Below are 21,848 nucleotides of genomic sequence, written 5' to 3' on the forward strand. Positions count from 1 at the left end.
ATGTGTGCCACTGTGCAGCCGGCCATGCATGAAGGAATGCTTTATCTGTGACACAATTGCAGCTCTTCCAGAAATAATCCACCGCAGCCAAAAACCGACACAAGCTGACTTATATATTGATTCTGCATACGTCTAAGCTGCTTTTTGAATGCTTTTATCAGAGATGAGGTTTCATTGCAAGGAGTTTATGTGTGCATCAGCAAACTGCAAAGAAGACTGACATCGAGGAGCCTGTACAGTTACTCATGGACAGTGAAATGACATGAAGAAACGGGAATGGCTCCTTAATGTGCATTTTCTCTCCGTCTTAGACTACTTCTTCTTCAACACTTCTTCCCTCATCTCCCTCCGCTCCCTCTCTCTCCAAGCGACTCCCCCTCTCTGCCTCTCTCTCCATCCCCTCCTCCTCTCTCTCCTTTCAGTGCTGCAGCCCACCCTGCTCCGAGCTTTAATGGTACATGCCATTAGAAAGCCCATCTCTGGAAGGGAGGAGGGGAGGGTGGTCTCAATCTCAGCTAAGAGGCTACTTTAGTCCCCCAACATAAGCACATTCACAGATGTCTCTGCACGCGTAGAGCCGTCTCAGCCGTCACGACAGAGCAGCCTGCTTCTGTGCTGAAGCAACGAGCCGCGAACAGAGAGGAGCATAGAGGGGCAGACAGAGATTCAAAGAGAGGTAGTGAGGACAAGGGTGGGAGGGAGAGCAAGAGAAAGAAGAGGTGAAGAGCCACAGAGCAAAAACACATACATCGCTGCCACTCTGACGTCTCCCCTCATGCACCAGTTTCGGCGTGTGTGAGCGCAAGAAGAGGAGAGAGGGAAAGGAGGAAAACAAATCCTGGGAGCTTGGGTCCTCTCTTTGCTTTACATTCTCCTCTCTCTTTTTTTTTTATCTCCATCATCCAAGGCATGAAGACGGGTTTCAGCTGGCTTGGCAGAATAAAAGAAAGGGATGCTTTGAATGCTGCCTCTCTTTCGACAAGGGACAAGGAAGAGGAAGGGGGGGACAACACACAGCAGGGACAAAAACAGGATTTCTAGAATGAATGGGAGTCCTTCTGCTGCATGCGCTGGGAATAGCAGTCTCACACTGAAGTCTCTAAATGAGGTAAAAATAATGATACCACATTATCTTGCTTTTTTTCTCTCTCTGTGAATGCTTGGCCGGCATGCTTAGATATGCATCTGAGAGGCACTTGAAAGCATGCACATAAGCTTGACAGAGATGAACCAATTTCCATGCTGATCAGGTTTGGAACAGCGGTAGGGAGATTGCCATCTTTGTCCCTGGGTCGCTGTGTACAGCGGCACGGTGGAAGTGAGAGGGAAAATCTATGCATGTTGGATGCCGCAGAGAGGCAGTGTGAGCTGGTGCTAGAAGAAGAGTCGGTGTCGGCCTGATGAAAAGAATTGCTGATAATCCTCATGATGAGCAGTTGGGTGCTGAGATAGCAGAAGAGATTTTCTCTTAGCTGACCAGCAGAGCGGCTGCCGCACATGGTCCAAGTGGAATTTAGAGTCAGAGAGTTCAGCCGATTGACTTCACTTTTTACATAAAATCTAAATTTGTCATCCTATACGCTACGTTGCACATAAATAAGAAATAAAACATATGAGGACTCAAAAAGAAGAGTTGAGGAATAGAACAAAATGCAGTGCGTGATTTCAAAAGCCAAGTCTGAGCACTTTCACTGGTCACCCTGGGGAGCCGTACACCACCTTCCAGACAGAAAATAACAACTTGTCCACAGAAGTGAACAAAACACGGGGCATTGGCTTGAGAAAAGGGAAGCTTGAGCTGAAGTTAAGTGGGCTGTATGCTCTCATTTCTGACACCTTCCCAGGAAACCCCAGCTCTCTGAGAAAAGATGTAGTGTTTGTTCTCTTCGCCGGCACAGGTGCACAAGAAACTGCTCTCTAATTCTGCAAAGAAAAGAAAACAACAGTGCATTGTTCAAACCCACGTTGCAGTTATGTGCACTAATAAGACAATGATAGTATAGTTTGGCTGCTGTGATCATTTAAATGCGCATGGCTTAACTCAAAACGAGCAGAAAATAACGCCCCAGTATAGTGGCGGAGGCAATAGCGGCAGCGGTAGTGGAGCACATGTGGGGTGTGCATTAGCTGTATCAATACTGGAGGGTTCATTGCTAAATTAAAAGCCTTTTTTTGCAGGTTAACAGGGACGCTCAGTAGTCGAAGTGGAAAATCTTGCACAGTGTTTATACAGTGCCAAAGGTCTGGGCTGCGGTCCTAAGTCCTTAGTCATGTGTCATGACAGATCAACCTGACTGTCCCTGGAAGTTCTGACTGGTCCAGTCACAGCATGCTGACACCCATAATGACATCAGACATTCTGAGCAAATATGTTTTCTCTCGAGTTCATATTTTCACAAACAAGCCACAGAGTCAAAGAAAAGGGCCACCCAAAAGAAGACACTATGTTAGACTCCCTCTCTCTAAGCAAATGCAATGTTCACAGACGTTTCAATTCAATAGACTGAGTGCATTCCTGGCATTATGCTGAGAAATACATCTAAAGTTCCAGCCACTCCAGAGCTGTGTGTCTGTTAATCCACAATGACAAACACCATAAAGCACACACTGGCAGAGATCAGTCCACAGATGACTGAACCGGCCAGTTGTGTTTCTCCTGTTTCAAAGTTCCCTTCATCTGTTCCACAGTCTACATACATGATGGCAGCCACACCTGGCGCCCGTTTCTCAGCCGATACACTCGCATGCGATGAAGCCATGCGTGTCCCCAGCTGTTTCTCACGCTTGTGTTAGTATGCCTCTATAGCGCTGCACTCGCTGACCACGTATATATTTAGTTTCTGCTCGGTTTAGCAACGTCAGCAAATAGCGTCCAGATCTCATTTACGGAACTGGACGGCTCGTCATTTCATTCTGTGTTCAAGGTTGCCCCTCTCTTTGGTGGCACAGTTCTCAATGTGCTGAAGGGCCAGAAATACATGTGTGGCACAGCTGCTTTTCTGACACTGTTCACTGATTAGAATGGCATAGATTGCTAATAACTATTTCTCTGTTATGTAGTGTTTTACCACAGTCCTAATAATATTTGTATCGTCTACCGGTTTGTAAATCTTCAATTGTGAGTAGTTTATATGCTTTATCAGTGCTTCTCTGTAGCCCTATTAGAGCATTTAAGCTGTTTAATCAGTCTGGAAGAAACCCTTTAAAAATCTCTCTTTACTGGAACAAGGTTGAATGACTTTATAACTGCAGAGCACCCACAACTCTCTGTTGTAAAGCTTAACACCTAATAATAGGTACTGAAATTTGAAGTAATAAATATCAGGAACTCGCCACATATAACCATTTCTACACAGCTTTTATTTTTTAGGATGCATTTTACCAGCAAATGATGAAACCTTTTGAGCCTGCCTACGGTCAAGTGGTATAAAATGTTACCTTTTTACTTAGCTAGGACAAAATAATACCTAGTGTACAATGGATGTCATCACAATACCCATATTATAAAACAGTGTAAGGGTATGCATGATCTTGTAGACATGTAGGTGTTGAATGTCCATATGTGAAGTACGCATGTTCATCACCAGTGGTGCAGCAGCATTTCACGCCTCATTGCACGGCGTAATAACATGTATGAAGCCTGGCAAGATGGAGGGATTGGACTTTGAACAAATGTTTTGAAAGCTATTGACAAGGCTGCTCAGGTTTAGAAACAGAGGACAGCATGTGGGTGCATGTGAAGTACGTCTACCTACACCGAGAGCTCACAAATCCAGGTTTTTTTGAACCCTACTCCACTGGGCAAAATTCATTTATGTTTGATGTCTGCTCAGTGTGTGTTGTAGGTTTTTCTTTGAAGGTAACTGAGCTCCTCTGCAGATTCAGTCATGGAGCTGTCCGGCCCTAGGCAACAGAGGGCCAGAGCAATAGATGTGAATAAAACACTGTCTTTATCACAAACACTCTATACGGCTGAACAACAGTGCTACAGTGCAGTACGTGCTTTCGCATTTAGCTGCAGAAGTTTGGGCGTGCTCTCATATCGCCATGATCATGAATATTAAATTGTAAAATAAAAAAGCAACTGCCAGTATATTGCCACAGAATCTTTTTGAGGCCACATTAGTTATTCTTCTTCAGTCTGGCTCTGAGGGTTCGCAGCAGGCAAGTAGGATGTAAGTTTGCATGTATCGCACACTATCCGCTGCAAATAAACGCAAAAGTACGTGTCGGTATTTCCATTTCTGAGTCGTAAAAAATTCTATTATTGCATGAGAAAACTTGTTCTTACCTCTGCATGGTGTAGTGTAAACTGACAGACTCAAAAGGAGAGAGACACTGAACTCCTAAACCAAGTTAATAAATGATTGATACAAGTAAAGCTTCTATTTTTAGCTTTTTGCTGAAAAACACCGCAGTCTTTTGAAACATTGGTTGAAAGGAGTTCCTCAGTTCTGCAAACTAAAGTTGCTACATTTAATGAATCAATATCTTGATTATGCAGTGTGCTGTATAAGACAAAGCATCTTAGAGAATGTCTCTGGTAAAAGACAGCACCGAGAATTGTGCCTTTGAAAATGAAAATGTAGAAATAATTGGTCCTTAAAGTTCTATTAATCCAATAGTTCTCCTCCGCCTCTGCCTGCAAATTCCTTTGCAAGGGCTAGATGTTAATTTTAAACTATTCTATTTCTCACATAATGGTTGTTGTCAAAAATTGCAATTATTTCTTCAGATGGTGTGAATCAAAGGCAAAGACAAGAAAGAGGCATGATAAGTTAAGACTGCTTTTAACAGTAATGTCTGCTCTTTAGCACGAAATATAAATAGTGATTCGCTCTGGTTAACAGTGTCCAAAAGTTGAAGTCTAAATTGTATTAAAATATATGAAGGCATAGTTTGATGATGGCCCATGGCGGTCCCAAAGGCAGGGGCTTAAAGCATAGCCGGCACATGCCCTTTATAATGAACTGCTTAGAAGCAAAGTTAAAGCAAAATGACGACTAAGACCAATCTGTTGGGCCTTGCAGTAGTGCTGTTGTACCTCAGTGGATTACACTCCATGGGGCACTTAAAATCTGTCTGGCTGCCCATTAAGACAGCCACTATCCTGGCTCATTAATGTCCTGCAGAGGAATTAGAATAAACTGTGCCCCACAGACTCATGCTGGCAGAGGCTTTCTGCCTTCTCTCCAGCAGCTTTTCTCCCTCCAGGGACAGCAGTTGTTTGCCCGAGGTACATCAGAGCAGCTTGGAGTGACCAGCAACACCGAATAATTAGATGCTCAACTCCTCCAAACTGCTGTAGCCGTTGAATTCATCCTGACTTGTTTCAGCAATTTCAGCAGCCCTGCCAAATATAATCACTGTGTAGGACACCACCACTCACTTAAATGGGAAATCGGGTTTGAAAAGCAAGGATTATAAGAAGGGGATGGGACGCTATCTTGGAAGCAGCGAAGCAACGGTGCTCATAATCAAGTGCATTAAAGTCAAAGGATGGGAGTGCTTGAAGTGGATCTTAATACATTTTTTGAATGACATTTTTTCTCCCATTTTTCAGCGAGGACTTTGATTTTTGCTGTTTCTTCTCTGTGAGATGAGCTTAAATCTAAGAATATGAGGGGTTGTTTGCTAACAAAGGCAGCTTGTGTAATGACGCAGACCAGTGAATAGTAAACCCAGTCAAACTGTAAGAGTTACTCTGCTGGAGATCACTATTCATGCAGTGGAAAGCCAAAAATGAGAGTCAATCCTGTCAAATATTACATTATTCCTCTTGCCAAGAGTGGAGACCCTTGGGTTAGGTTGTTCTTTTTGTTGATGCTGTCATGCTCCTAGGCTATAAATAAACTGAGTCAGTAGACACCTACTTCCCTTATATATCATCACTGTCAAATGAAAGCTAATACGCATTTTTCAACAATAAAGGAATCATTGTGCCAGTTAGAACAGCATCAAAAGAGTATTTTTTTGTTTTTCTTCTTTTGTTCTCGGGAAGGAATTTAATTGCAACACGTAAACCTGTGACATTTTAGAAAATAACTTCTCATGCTAGCTCATGTTTTGCATCTGATAAACAAGTTGAGTGTTAATAAAATGAACAGCATCACTTTCTGTTTTACAGGGATTTGCCGCTAAGGCTTGTAATGCTGTTTTCTGCTCCAATCAGTGATGCAGCATGATTCAAATAAGTTTGCCTCTTTTCTTAATGAATTTTTTTGGGGGATAATCTCATTATGTGCATTTGTGGTTACCCATGATCCCTGGGGGCAGTACTGCTGTGCTTGAAAAAAGGAAGGTATTAGAGACAGCTGGCAGCGTGGTATCAGTTGTGTTCACATTCATCGGGCCTGCTGGAGATTAGGAGACAGAGCAGGGATGCTACCGGAGGCCTTTTGTGTGTGCAGTCACATAGTTCACAATATATCCAGACACACCGGCACACATAAAGGTGCTCACGGTCTGCAATATCTAAAGGCACAAACAATAAGCAAAGCTCCTGACCCAGCCCTTGAGGTTCACCTCCCCCACTGTCAAACCATGTTCCGCCTCACGGTGATCAAGAACGGAGTGGAAAACAGTTCTTTTTCTCTTACCTCCGTCTGGCCTCTCTTCCGATATTTTCTTTGAGGGCTGCAATTACATAATGCGAGAGAGTGAACAGGAAGAGCCCTATTCTGTCCTTCAAGACGAAATAAGCTTAACCTATAATCAGCATGGCAGAGATGGCACAGTTTGTGTCTTTATTGGAGTGTTGAGTCTGGAGGAAGGAGCTGCTGCAGGGAGCTGAGAGTAAAGCTATAGTCCTGCACAGTAGGTGTCTGAGATCGGAAGACTGAGATGATCATTTAACATGATGACAGAGGTCTTCCCCTATCGTCAACCCATCCATACAACGATAATGTGACCTGACAATGGTGGCGAACATTGTGTGTTACTTTAAAACACAGCAGCACAGTATATTGCTTTGATGTCAAGGATCTACGCTGACATTTCAGACAAAGCAATATCGTTCTTAAGATTAATTGGAGTCACTTGCTTAGGCCAAAATCCGATGTTTAAGATCTTTGCTGATGTAATAGTGAAGTAGGAGTCCATTCACGTCGAACAATACAGAATATGAATGGTTTTGGCAGTGAATCTTGTATGGCTTTTATGCTTCTTTGTCTGTCTGATAAACATCCAATTCCTTCCAGGGGTCGGAGCTGTAATTACTCACAGATTAGGCAACAGCGATGGAAAGCACACATGAAAAAAAGTCTCGGTTTTGAGGCACAAACAAGCTCTCTCAATTACCCTCTTGAGAAAATCCCACAGGCTTTGTCGTAAATCCCTCAGCTTTAACGAGAATAAGTGTCCGTCCACCTCTGTAGGGGGAAAGGATCACCTTATGAACATGCTGGGAGATTATTTCAGCAACGCTGGCCATTGAAAAGCAATCGCCATTGCTCAGTGTTGTTTAAAAATTCCAAATATGAACCACGTCCAATTGCAATGGTTCAAGTCAGTACATCTAACATGAAATTTGACAAATAAGTCAATGACTGGGGCTGCACCATGGATTCAGTGGTTAGCACTGTCACCTCACCACTAAAAGATCCACAGTTTGCGTTCCAGCCTCAGATCTTTTTGCATCAAGTTTGTATGTTCTCCCTGTGGATGCGTGGGTATTCACCAGGTTCTTCCAAAAAAAAAAATGCTCAGATTAATTGATGATTCTAAATTGTCCGTCGGTTTGAATGTGAGTGTGATTGTTTGTCTCTATGTGTAGTCCTGTGATAGACTGGTGACCTGTCCAGGGTGTCTCCTGCCTTCACCCTAAATGAGACGCTTGGAAATCCACGCGAGAGAACGTGTGCGCATTTATATTCTGTCCGGCGTCTGCTCCCAAACTGCAGGGGACAGTGTATCGCAAACTAGAGGAGAAGAAGTTATCCGTTGCTTACACCACTTACAACATGGTGTTTTACCAAATAGCTGCATTTCAGCAGTTAGTTTTAATTTCACACACGAATTGTTCATAACCCGGTTACCACGGTGATCTCTGTGTGATGAATCTTAGAAGTGCACGTACTTCTAGACTTCAGCTAGGAGTAGGTCCTGCCCCTCTGCCATGTTTTTCCATGCGTCTATGTCCACTTTGGTTAGAAAAATGAGGAGGTGCGCTCAGCGGAAATTTCTCGCACGGAAAGCTGCTCGAGGGGGCGTGGGTGTGAAAATTGCGCAATTTTTCCGCACGGAGCCGCACGAACCTCGCGGAAGCGGTAAGCATTAAACAAGTCAGCTGTGATAGACTTCAGCCCGCCGTGACCCTAATGAGGATTAAGCAGTGTATAGATCAAGGATGCATGGAAATCAATGACTGGATGAAGTTGAATAAAACGTACCTGCAATCAGTGACTGTTAATCTGTGAAATTATATCTCCTTAGTTCTATATAAAGAGATCATACTGATTTGTTTAAAGCAGTGAAGATTAGAAATGTGCTCCATCCGAACAATAACCACAAAGAGATTGGCATTTATAGATAAAAGTCTCTTTAGCACCTAACAAAGCATACATTGATTGACAAAACAGATTAATAAAAGTAGTAAATGGAATAATGTGGACTTCACAGGGGATATAAAACAGATTAAGAATCTTTGCTTGCTGCTTTAGCCTGTTGTTAATCTTGAATAATTGTTTTATGTAGAGGTTTCACTATAACAATATCCATCTTTGTAACCTGATTAGTATTTTGATCACTTACATGTTACTTGATAATGGACTTTTCTCCAATCTACTTACATTTTGGTTGACTTTTCCACCAATAAACATCATGTAAAAATAGCGCTGCTGCAGTATGTTTAGAGCAAGCTCACATGTCCACCAGCATCTCTCTAAAGGTCAACTTTGGTCATTCTCACATTTCTTCTGTAGGAGGATTCTATGCTGTGTTGAAGCTGCGTTGGCTGCCGTGGGTGGATATGTTGTCTTCTTTGGAGGGGTAGGATTATACTTTTAATATTTCACCTTAGTTGACTCACATTTTCGAGCTGTACAGGAGCACGGATTTGTCATAGCTGTATATGGCTGCATCTTTTCTGTTTACGCGGTGTGCTATGTAAATGCTCAGATGTTGCACAATCTACAACAAAACAACTTGCTCATTATTAAGCAGAGCCTTGGTGTGTTTTGGAAAGCCTTTGTTAGTGCTAATGATGCTGCCATGCTTAAGAATTCATCAACGGTCTCATTTCTGCTGATCTTGATAGTGTTATAAACAAACAGGAACGCGTGTCAGACATAAATTATGTGTCTGGGCTGGATGACTGCTTGTCATTTGAAAGTTGAGTTTATCGAATTGGGTTTACCAAAATCCTCTTGAAAGATCTAGTGTTTATTGCTATAAGCCCAGTAAATTCTCAGGAGAACCAGTGAGACAAGTGGGAAAAGTGGACATTAAAATGGGTGTAAACTAAATCTGTACTTCAAATTGAGGAGCAAACACCCATGGGTGTGACGTACGAAAAGAAGATTATATTATGCTCTCCACTGACAGATTCCTCTCCACCTCCTTTCATGATTTAAAGATTTAATAGACCAATTGAGATTCTGCATCTCGGTCCAGCAGTGTTGTGTAAGCTGCAGTTCTGGGCCTCTGCAAAAAGCTGATGAGGGCAAAATAAGAACAAAACACCAGGGTTAGTGCATTAAAGCATCCATTTTCTAAATGATTTTCTAGTTCTGAGACCAATCTGATTTACTAATCTATCCCATGAAAACACTATTAAAACCATGACAGTTTTTTTTTTTTTTTTATCCATCAGTGCTGAATGCGCTGAACTCATTTTCTGCCATGGTGCAATCATCCTCGTTACACAGTATGAAATAGGATTGGCACAGAGAGAGCTGTCTGGTTTTCCTATTCCGAGTTACTAGAGGTAATGTAGGCAGCAGTTGTGACTGTTTTGACTGAGCAAGATGGATAAACAGTCATTTGCGATAGAGAATTACTCAAGATTAAATATTAATAAATGTTTTTCCGTGTGTGGTATGCAGTGTTTACATTTCCACATCTCCAATACCAGCACCAAATCACGAAGGAAACGCAGCGAATCGGGCAGAGGAATCAATTTACAATCCATTTTACTGTTATTACATTAAGTAGCATTTAGTGGTCTCATAGATCCAACTTTCATCATGGCGGGAAATTAGAGACATTGTTTAGAAATGTAAACACTTTAAGATGTGTTTGTGACAGCGGCGAAGTGTAGAAGAATTTAATGTGCAAGAGAAGCAGTTGAGAGCTGCGAAACAGTGTCAGACAGCACGCTGAAGAGAAAGATGACAGGCCTTAACTAGCCTGTTGTTGTTGTTCTTGTTGTTGCTTACATGGCGTTTCATGTGCAGTAGGTGCCAATTACATCTCACTCACAGTGTCGAGACTCTGAACAACACAGCCACAGTGGCAAGTGAGTGAAAAGTTTGTCCCTGTCCCCCTGCTTGGAATCTGAGAAGCTGTCACGAACATGTCCTTAAAATCCGAGCCTAAACCAGTCCAGTAAGTTTACTTGTATTCACATAAAGTTCTTTCTGCCATGATCCCTCCCACAGCTGAGAAACAGAGGCCTCCTTGATGTGACGTATTGTGTGCGGCTGCCCGGCTAATTTCCTGCCATCGATTTAAAGTCAAAAGTTTGAAAAGACAAGGTGACCTGTTGGATCATCTACCATGCACATTTATCGCCTCTCTGCTCTGGGCTTTAATTAATAGTTTAATAAGAGCAGTGAGCAGCAAGTCTGACCTGCACCGCACCAGCATTAATTTGCTAAGCTTCTCAGCTATAAGAATTAATTACCGTGAACAAACTGTAAAATACAGATACAAAATAAAGAGCTTAAACTGTTCATGCTCATAATCATTTCCATAATCATTCCATAAGTGATGTGTCTGTATGCCAAAGAAGACTGGCACGCTATGAATAAGGTAGGCTTTAATGACAGTGATCTTATATCAGAATATGTTAAACGCTGACAGATGCTCGCTCCCATTCCTCTGAACTTAATGCTAACCAGCAGTTTTATGCGGTTTACATATGCAGTCCTGAGGGCTGCTGCATGAAGCCCCTAAGGCTACAGCTACTGAGTCTGTCTGTACCATCTGACTGCTGGGATGATTGCTCGGAATATTATCACTTAAAACATATCTCGGAATTATTAGAGCGGAATCTGAGCAATGGCTTGTGCATTCAGAGAGCAGAATACAACGACATGGGCATTCGTGCATCCTCACATCATGCCCTTGATGTTCATTTTATTGTAAAGCAAACATTTAAATGCACAGCAAGTAATGTAACTATGGAATTCCCTTCTTCGAACATTCACACACTGCTACTGGGTGACCACTGAAGTGAGCTGCACATGGGCTTTGAGATGCAGTAGGAACTAATGATAGATCTGTGGTTGCTATTTCCAATTAATAAATGGACTCGGAACAACAAAATAAGTCAATAAACTGTTATTTAGAGGGCTCGTTCCATCTTTGTCACTGATCTGACCCCAGGCCAGTGCATTGCAGGTCGGAATACAATAACATCACTGTAAGGGTTTCGAGAAGAGTAATTTCTCTGCAAGGCAGGTAATGTTCGACTGGCTTACCTCGTTTTGTTTTTAACACATCAACAGAATAGCGCACTGAGGGACCTATTATATCGTCTCCTCTCTAAACTCTAGTACAGTTTGGGAGGATTTCAATAGGAATGAATCAGCATTGTAGTCATTTTGTTCCCATGAGAGACTCAAGGGAATGTCTTGTTTATGTCTGCCTCATTTTTATGAAGTACAGAGGGAGCGGAGCAAAAGTATGTTGCCAGACACACTTCTTTCAAATTATTACTGTGAGCCGCTGCTGAGTAGATAAAGTGGTAGTTCCATTAAATGCCATCTAGGTATCTCTGACAGGGTAATAATTGTTTGTGCTGCTTGGTGACGCGTCTGTGTGATGTGGCTGTTTGTCGAAAGCACTGTGGGATGATCAAAGTGGCTCCATGAAATTGGCAAATGCAGGATTTGATGTTTGGCCTTAGGCGGAGCCCAGCTGTAACCAGCCACAGTTTGATGGTGTCCAGTGCTCTCACATCTGTCGTCCTGACATGACTCAAGAACGAGATTATCGCACTTAAAGTCTGTAAGAAGTAATTTTGAATTTAAACCGTAGTTGTTGTTTTTTAAAGATATTTTTTTGGACATTCAATTTTGCTTTCAGTTTGAATTCAGCAGCATAGTCTGGTATGATATCACCTCATAAAGTGTAAGAAAATCCATGTCAGCTTAAGCTCTTTATGATTTTATGAACAAAATAAAAGTAAATCTGAACGCCAGTGTTCAAAGAAAGTGCATCGTGTCCAATAATTGTCATCCATATCACCTAATATATATGGAAATAATTCTTACAGATTGTGTCAGGTAAGACTGATACACACAGACGATAATGTAAAATTGCATCAATTGTTATTCTGTGCAAGAGTTACCATCATACTCTGGCTTCTATCAGGATGTAGCCCGGTGAACCTTACATTTAGTTTTACATTTAAAATGATAAACTGAAGCAACTCGAGGGTTTCTGATAACACTTGAGTCATTGAAATGTCATGTTTACCAATGCTGTTGTGTAAAGGTTGCAATTGCTCATTTTGAATTATTTCAAGAGCACCTGTCAAAGATTAGCTGGTGGTGCATTCACAATGAATAATTATCTTTTGTTTATATTTGGTATTTGGGATGCCAGTCATTTACATAACATAGCATTGCGGTTCCTCTTGGATAAACTTTCTTTGTGCACCACTTCAATTGTGGCTGTGTAAACAGACTCAGTGAGCATCTTGTTAATTATTCTGAGGGTTGGAGTGAGCTGATTTTTGAGTCCTTTGTAATCATGAGTGTAGGTGTCTGTGTATGTGTCCTCATTTCATGCATATGTTTCTTTTGTCCTTTGCCTGCACCGACACCAAATCACTTAGCGGTAATGAAACAGGATAAGTTGAATGAATGCCAAGAGGCTGCGCTCGCTTGCAAGCAGCTCAATGTGGCGTCATGGCTAAACATAACTGTAGACAGAACAATGTTCACAGTGTGGAGAGGAGTTGAGTTATAATATGTAGTGGGTAGCAGGGCCTAAACAAATGCCCTTGTGTGATTGATTACACGCTACAAGCTAATGAGATAAACAGAGCCTGAATCGATTCAGTCGGGGAGGAATCATGCCAGAGGGGCATATGCAGCCGTGTGCAATGGCTGTATTGACACGCTCATATTCAGAGACCCGGTGAAAGAAACCAAGCTGCGGTTTTGGCTGAGAACAGAGCTGTGTCCTCTTCCGCTGCATGGAGCTGCTTCGCCCACCACTGCAATCAAGGTCGATGCTGCTCAAATCAAACGCCTGTGATGGGATCTGACAAGTCGGGCACTCACTGCTTAACAATTACAGCAAAGAAAACCTTTTTCTAGTCAAAGACAAACAAGACGGGGGCTGTGTAGCGGGCGGTGTTGCATTAGCAGATGTGTAGCAGAGAACACCTTTGACTGTAGTTAGCGACAAAGCAAATGACAGCTTGAGCGTGGATGACCATCAGCCCAGTTTAAGGACTGTCTGCAGTAGTCTTTGGCTTGCCGGCTAATAACAGACACAGTGATATTCCAAGTGCTGTGGTTAACCAATTAAAATCTTCATGCTTCACCAAGATGGCTATAAGAGGATAAGCAGGGCTGGACACTATGTGAGATGTTGAGCATGTCTGAGCTGCACATGGAGGTCAGAGGCAGCACGGGGCTTAAGTGGTCTTCTTCTAACCACCTGCCCGTTACGATTACGGTTTTATCACTTCATCGCAATATAACATACAATTTTGTTCTTCCATTGATGTTTACGAACGAGTTTTGTGCTCAGGCGCTTCATAATAATTGTGGTGGTGCGTGTGAGAGCACTTCGAAAAGCTTCAAAAGCAGCTAAAATACCTGTATTACCTGCATTTGTCCTAACCCCTAGTGTTACATCTTTCATTGATAAGAAACACCAACAGAGATATACTTTATCATAGTGTAGCTTATTTTTCTATCAGCTCTGACATTTCTTGAAACATGGATTCGGCATTGTGGATTTTAAACCTTTTTATGCTCTCCGATAAGCTCGACAGCAGGGAAATATGATGGCGCTCCTGGAAGGACATTCAGAGGAGGTGCGTTTAATTGACTGCTTTATGATTGTGTCACTCAAGTCTCGTCTGCACACCAAAAGGACAGGAAGGGGTGAGTCATCAGTCATTGAAGGGGGTGATACAGTAGAGGAGAATATGGCATTATTCGCACAAAAGGACGGACGTGTCTGTGTGGCTTGTGTGCTACTAAAGGCTGAGTGGGGAAAATTTCATCAGCGTCCAAGTGCATCGAAATTCATTCGTTCAAGTATCTGATTGGAAGCCTTTGGGCAGAAGGGCAACTGTGGAGTGACAATGTTGTTACAATTGCACCACACACAGGCCTTTCACTGAAAGAGGCTTTTTAATGTGATTCCAGTCAGTTTCCGATGAGGAAAGGCCATTTGGAAAATCAGCCTGAGAGGTTTCCTTTTGAAATACATGCCAAAAAGGTTGGACGTCTCTCTTGAAGTGGGGCTTAAACAAAATTCAGTAGTCAGAATTGTTAAGTGTTTGGTGTCAAATCTCTAATCAGTGCCACAAAACTTTAATCACTGATGTAAAATAGTAAATGGTAAGATGGTCCTCTACTATATTTCACTCATTGTTCAGTTTTATTGAAGCATTTTTACTGTGTTAACTTTACAAGGCATAAGTAAGGTAAAGCATAAATCTACAAGACATATAGGAAGACCATTACACAGGCCCTTGTTTCAGCTGAAGTAAGAGCACGTCCTTCTTCAAGAAACCCTAACAGGACATTGATCCTACAGCATTTGATGACAATTCCTTTCAAATCACGTCAAAGTTGCTGATTCCACGGTTCACTGGCTTTCCAATGCGCCAGCCGCATTGATGATAATCACCGTATGACTGATGGACGCTGTGGTCTCAATCATGCTAAATTCAAATACGGCGAGAGAGAAAACAAGCTTTTACACCACATTCACGGCTGAGAAAAGGGATGAAAATCAATACGGCTCCAGCAACGCCATGCTCGAAATGAAAAGCATGCATGCCTCGATAATGGATATGGATTTCTGGGTGTGTGGCTCATGTTTTATTCCCATGCAGTGCTTAAATCTTTATATTTAATGCTACAAAAGATGACTGATGAGTGCAATGGACAATGAATGCATGACTACGTATTGAGGCTTCCTCTACACGTGTTTCTTTAGCTGTGTAAAGGGCAGCGTAGTCATCGCTTTGTGCGGATTGAATGTATTTTGTTTTCAAGCAGAACATTCCTTTAATCTAGTACAGCTTAGCATACAGTACTGCATGTGAGGTTTAAAAGGCCACTGCCGGAGCTCCCTGCTGCTGCTCTTGTATAATTAGTATCTGTCAGAGGCCAGCTTAGGTAAAGACAGAATGGATGAACTTTTAGACTTCTGTTTAAATGGTGTGTAGGACGCAGCAAGGAAGCCAAACAGTGTGTGGAAACAGTGGTGAGGAATAAAGAGAGAAAGAGCAACATTACAATATTTACCATGCTGAGAGAAGCGGGAAGGCAGCCTTGAGATGTCTCACATTGTTTGTAATCAGTACGACACCCGCTCTGCATCTGGCCTCCTGGTGAGCCTTTGTGTGTGTGAGCCTTTCATGGTGGTTGTGTTAGCGTGTGTGTGTGTGTGTGAGGGTCACGACGTTGCATCCCTGATATATTTGTCTGGTGAACAAGTTGTGTGATATTTGTGTCTGTCTAGGATGTTGTTACCACGGTGATAGTGTGTGGTTGTCATAGAAGCTGTCATACAATCAAAGTGAAACTGGTCGTAAAGAAACAGATTTTTCTGATATTGTAGCTACAAGATGATCCTTTCTTAATCTAGTAAAATTCACTTCACGCCATCGCCAAAGGCTCGATAGAAAATGAATTTCAAATTTTTAAAAATGTTTCAATATTTATTAGTCCGCCTCTCTTATTTGCTGTCTTTCCCTTCGGATTTTTCATCATTACTTCCTCACAGTGAGACTGACTGATGCTACACAGGCAGGATGCCGAAATATCAGTTTGATCAGAGCACATTTATTGGCTGATTGATATTAATGGGACGTGGCTGGCTGTAAATTTGGGTCGCACCTGCTGATATTTACTCGGCTGGGATGCGGATGCTGTGTGTGCTGCAGTGAATTACACCTCTTCAAATGGGTTCATGGAATTCTGAGTTGACAAATTATAAAGTTTGAACTTTGAAGACTGAATTTATTTCAACTGGTCGCATACATTTTGTGTCTGTATTGATTTAGTCAAAATGCATTACCATGATGCAACATCTGCATAGGAGGGATTAAAATTGTCAAAATATCACATTACATGTGGAGGCTAGTTACTGTGTCTTACAACCTTTGACTTTGCAGATGGAATACAAAGAGGGATAAGGTGGTGAATCAATGTAGCGTTTTCAGAGTGGCTATGAAATCCTGCAGATGGGATCACATCATGGACGTTGAATGCAAGCCTCTTTGTTTACAACAGCAAAATCAGACATTAGACTACCACTAAAATACAAAAAATCCACCCAAAAGGCTTTAGACAAACACTATGTCCTCTAGTATGTCTTAAAACAGTTTCGTCCACTTTTGAAAATTGGAAAAACAAATGCGCAATATCTGTAATATCATTTAAGTTTACATGTCTACAGTTTGATCAGATTTGTTTGTGACTAAGTCATCTTTGCTACTGGATCATGGTGGGACATGATCTTCTCCTTTGCCTGCTGTATGAGCCTGGGATTAAATGTGGCTTAACTTTCTTTGCACCAAATGAGCTGAAGCATCGTCCCATAGCTGGTTTGAAAGTCAAATTCTCCTCTGTCGGCTTTCCAGTGAGAGAATTTCGAGGACAATGGCGTCACAGAGACAAAGCATGATACTTTTCCTAACACTATATTTCATCCTTCATTCTTGTGAAACACAAGCTTCAGCTGAGAAGTTCCACTTTCAAAATCTCATCAACTTTCACTCCAGTGCGAGTACATTTCTTTTCCATTTGTAAGGCTCTCTGAAAATATTAACTAAATAGGAGAATTTGCTATTATGCTTTGTCCCCTTTTTGGTCAAACCAGATGTCTGCATGTGGAAAATGAGCTGTCAGCGTCACCTCCTGCACCTGGTGCACTTTAACGATCCACTGCTTTGCCGCTTCATCCATTTTAGTCCGTTTCCATTTTGAATAAAACTAAGACATACTTGTTAAATATGTCTTGGAAATTTTTCTTGGAAATGTATTACTTTCAATGATCGTAATTTTATTCCTCCTGCCAGATTGAGCTGGTCTCTGAAGAGAGACGGTAGAAATAGTATGATAACTGCAGCCATAAACAGCTGAAGTAAGCCGGCAATAACGTCATGCTAGCTACACAAAGTAATTTTAAAAATACAATAAAAATAGAAGAATATGAAAAGGGTTTTTTTTCTTGCTTCATCTTAATAATTGCACTGTCAATCTCTTCCTCCGAAGCGAAATAAAAAATAAAATATAATACATTCCAATCAAAAGTTCATGTGTTACTGCTGAAACAAGCAAAGGGAAGACATTATTCATCAGATCTGAGGTGCCACACATGAGAGATGAGGTTTCAGCTGATGAAATGAAGCAGTTACTGGGGTTGAGTCTTATTCAGTCTTTTGTTCTGAACTCTGTGTAATGAGGGGTTAGTGACACTGGCGCACTCCAAAATGGGGTAAATCTTAGAGGGTTTAAGCCATTTAAATGAAGAAGAAAGCCTCTCCTATAAAGTGTGGCTAGCGTTAAGCTTTACACAAATCTGATAAGTGCACTGTGTCCAAAGTAGCTCCACATAAACCTTCTTAAAGCAGCGTGACGTAGAAAGCTCCTGTGATTTCCTCAAACTAGCACATAAGAAAAAGAGTCAGTTGTTGTTCCTCATGCATATGCAGTCTTCTTCATTAAGCCAGTATAACAACAAGGAACCAATTTGAGAGGTACAATTGCCATCACTGGAGACAGCATTCTGCTTTGCTAACCACCCAATCAATACAATCTCATGCCTTTCTTTTCTTCATTGTTCACAGGCAGAAATAATTGTTGGGATCCTAACAAAAGAACGTTTTGTATCCAAGACAACCAGGGATTCAGTTTTATTGATGTGTACATGGAATTATGAGTGCGAGCCTCCTGTGAAGACAATGTTTCTCTATTTAAGCTATTTTCAAATAGAAAAGTAAAATCACTGATGGCTCTTTATTATCATCTTTTATGTGACCTTTTAGTTGTTTCTGCTTTGTGTTTGTGTAATCAGTAAACTCAGTCACGAACGCTGGCATAAAAGTGATCAACATGTAACTACTAATAAAACAGAAGCAAGCGGTTAAATGTACACCTACATCTCAATCAAGACAATAAAATTAATAAGCTTTCAAAACTGCCAGCAGTGACTGAATTGAAATGTGTTGTGCAAACAAGGCAGCAGACGATATTCCTTTATCACACTCCCTCACGGTACGAAGGGGGAAGAAAGACTGAACATTTTCCTCCGGCTCAGATTAGCACACACAGCACGCATTGCCCACAGAGATACAAACACTGAGTTTTCTTACAAGTGAAATTATGATAGGAAATGTGAACTCAAATCTGTTGGCCCCGGTAACAAGTCAAGGTCAAGAGAAACCATGCATGATGTCTTTATTCTCTGACAAAGGACCTGCTCTTTAAGACCACCTGAGCCATTCCCCCCTCCTCCCTGGTCCAAACCTACATCTTCATCCAGCCTTCTGGTGAAATCAGCAGCCTAAGCTTGCCTTTATGGACCCTCATTTTGCCTGAAGGCACTCAGGCTGATTCAAGACACGGTGTGGAGTCCTGCTCGCGCCGCTGCTGGCTTGAGGTCATTGTGAACACGCAGGTGTTTTCTCACATGGTATCACTTTGACACAGGCACCTCTGGTACCACTGGGCCGTAGCATAATTGCAACATAGTCTGGCGTTAGAGGATGGAGCTGGAGCAGGCGATGGACTGTCAGGATGAATGGACAGGAAGCAATATGCCCAAACTGTTAATTGAACTGGAAAGAAGAAGGGATGGGGAAGACAAGAAGGCAATAGGGGAAGATAGAGAGAGATAGGGGCATAAGAAGAACCTGAGCTTATCTCCAGATGAACCTCTGGTATGCGAGAGGTTAATTCAATGTCATGCCAGGGAGATGGACAGAGCCCATTCCACTGCCTCATCTGGGAGATAGAGGCAAGATGGTATCTCGACCCACCTGGGATTGAAAAGGCAATTTGTCTAAGGATTTATAGCTAATTGTAGACACATGAAATCCAAATACAGAGGGCTTATGCATCTCAACTTGAAAATGAAGTGCCTTTCACTGTAATCCTCTGTTTCAGAAGTTTCAGAATAACAAGCAGACTTTAAAAAAGAAAAAAAAAATGTCTTTGCAGTTTTATTAAAGGATTGCTATGCTTGCTGTCTGTAGATTATGATGCATTAATCCAAATCGCATTTACAGTATAATTTCCCAAAGGTGTGAGACACAAGTAACAGAGGCTGGGATGCTCCGCAGCTCTGAAAGAGGGAGAAGAGATGAGAGCCTCATTTGTGCCTCTCCGTTCCTGTGAGAATAGACTTGTGATGTGTTTGGGTTTCTGCAACTGCTGCAGCTGCAAACATACATCTGGGCTCCATTTTTTATTTAAAATCGTCTGTTCTGTCAAAAGCTGTGCACCAACAGCATGCAGCGTGTTTACTTCAAGGAAGATTAAATGTGTAGGACCATCCAGGCCAAAGACCGAGAGATTTTGCACCGACGTGAAGTCAGAGCTGTCACAAAGATTCCACCCAAGGACACCAGTCTGACAGATTCTGTACAATTTTCACCTGAGAGCTGCTATTGCCTCCGAAGATATTTTGAGTGACACTTCCCTGAGATAATCAATTCCACTCAACACCTGACATGTGTTTAGGGCTGCTTCAGGCTGAGAAAAGACATAAAATTCTTTCACGGTATATATATACAAGTGACACACTTTCAAAACCATCTGTACTGTTGGTGAAAAGCTGTCTGCTGCACTTCTGCAAACGGGAAGCTTCTGAATTAACTTAAATCCTGTCCAGCACAATTGTTTCTTTCTGTTTTATAACATTAATCCTAATTCATAGGCTTCTACGTGTTTAACAGCTGGAACCCGTTAGCGCAAATTTAGCTGGATGATGAGTCATCATGACATACAGTTGGGTAGCACAGTACTGCATTTTGCTTTTTTGCTGACAAACACATGAAAAAAGTATTGATAACTAATGTGTCTTATTTGTGGAAGTGCAAAAAATGAACTAACGGAAATGTAGCATAAGAACAGACCGCAGGCTCCACTGCAGATGTATGTAGATGTGGTCAAAAATACAATACAGAGGTTAAAGTTTAATCAACCGGGGCCTGCTTTGGCCAGAACCCAACCTGAATCTTTTAAGAGGTGCCATTGATCTCGTACTGGGTGTCAGAACTGTGCCGGAGTTGTCGAGTCTCCCTGGCAAGAGTTGTCTGTCTTTAATGCTGTACATCCACAGAAGCTGATGGATGGCAGAGTAAGGACAGAAGCCCTCGCTCCATTCATCAAAACCCGACAACCTCTTGGAGCCTGGTGGCCGCAGTGACAAATGAGGACCAGAGCCCCTCCTGGAGGGTGACAGGGGTGGGAGCTTTGGAGAAGGTCCCAGCATGGTTAATAAAGTACAAAGATGCTTTTTTTTTCAATCTTTTTTTTTATCCATATATGCTCGTCTGGCAGCTTGCTGTGGCCACAGTTTAGAAAAAGCGGTTCAGTGTTTTGTCTTGAGCAATGAACTGCATGACAAATTGCTCTTTGCACTTTAAGCTGAGTTCAATAAGGTCCCAAATTGGTATTTAAAAGTGTGCAGTGTGAAAGAGACAGATGCGACTGAAGGAGGCTGTGGAGACTTGTGTCGACGTAAATCACATTTTGTATTTGGAACGGCGAGGAGGCAGGCAGCAGGGAGAAGTGATTCCATTTGAAGGTCCGTATCAACCACGGGCTTCACTGCATATTGTTAGAAATCTGCAGAAATGAGAGGAGAGGGTGCATGGTCGGAGAGGAGAAAAGACATTAACTTGAACATCTTAGCCACGGATGAGGAATATGCTAGCAGAAATGCACATCATTTATTTTTGAAGAGTGACTCCTTTTCTAAACAATCTAATTCACCTATACCATACAGTATATGTGCGCTACAGGTTTGAACTGCAGAGGAGACACTTTTAAACAATCATTAATAATTGTGAATATATTTTTACGCCCATGGAAGTCAGCTTGAATAACTGCTAAACCCAAAAGAGCTGTCTTTTCTTGCAGCTTCACAACACCCATTAAAACGAGAAAAAAAAGGTGATCATCCAACAGAGACACATGCGACTCTGCCCAGAAATTAGATTATATGTAGTGCAGTAGCAGCACTGTCGGCAGCAGAGGTGTTACCCTCTGTGTATCCACAGCTGTCCCTTAGTGCTCCACACGGCACACGGCTTTCTAGCACATTACTGCTCTACACAGCGAGGGTGAGACCATTAAGACTGAATTGTGTCATGTTCACTTCAGTTGTCCTTCATGTGGGGGACAAGCTCAGAGAGAGAGAGAGGCAGAGTTCTTGATGCTGCCAGAGAGAGTACGTCATGTTCAGTGAAAGCTGCA

The 21,848-nt window shown here is 42.0% G+C and overlaps 1 protein-coding gene across 4 annotated transcripts in view; it reads left to right on the plus strand.

Moving 5' to 3' along the window:
* The first annotated feature begins 455 nt into the window (after window positions 1–455).
* Window positions 456–21,848, plus strand: part of b3gat1a (beta-1,3-glucuronyltransferase 1 (glucuronosyltransferase P) a) — a 76,933-nt gene continuing 55,540 nt past the window's right edge. For 2 of the 4 annotated variants that reach the window (XM_022199668.2, XM_022199670.2), the window contains exon 1: window positions 456–1,108. The gene's annotated coding sequence lies outside the window, so the exon portion shown is untranslated. Of the gene's footprint in view, window positions 1,109–8,921; window positions 8,989–21,848 lie in introns of all 4 variants that reach the window. The other 2 variants (XM_022199669.2, XM_022199671.2) reach the window with 2 other exon arrangements.

This window comes from Acanthochromis polyacanthus, chromosome 13 (genome assembly GCF_021347895.1).
Source record: "Acanthochromis polyacanthus isolate Apoly-LR-REF ecotype Palm Island chromosome 13, KAUST_Apoly_ChrSc, whole genome shotgun sequence".
In the NCBI taxonomy this organism is placed as follows: domain Eukaryota; kingdom Metazoa; phylum Chordata; class Actinopteri; family Pomacentridae; genus Acanthochromis; species Acanthochromis polyacanthus.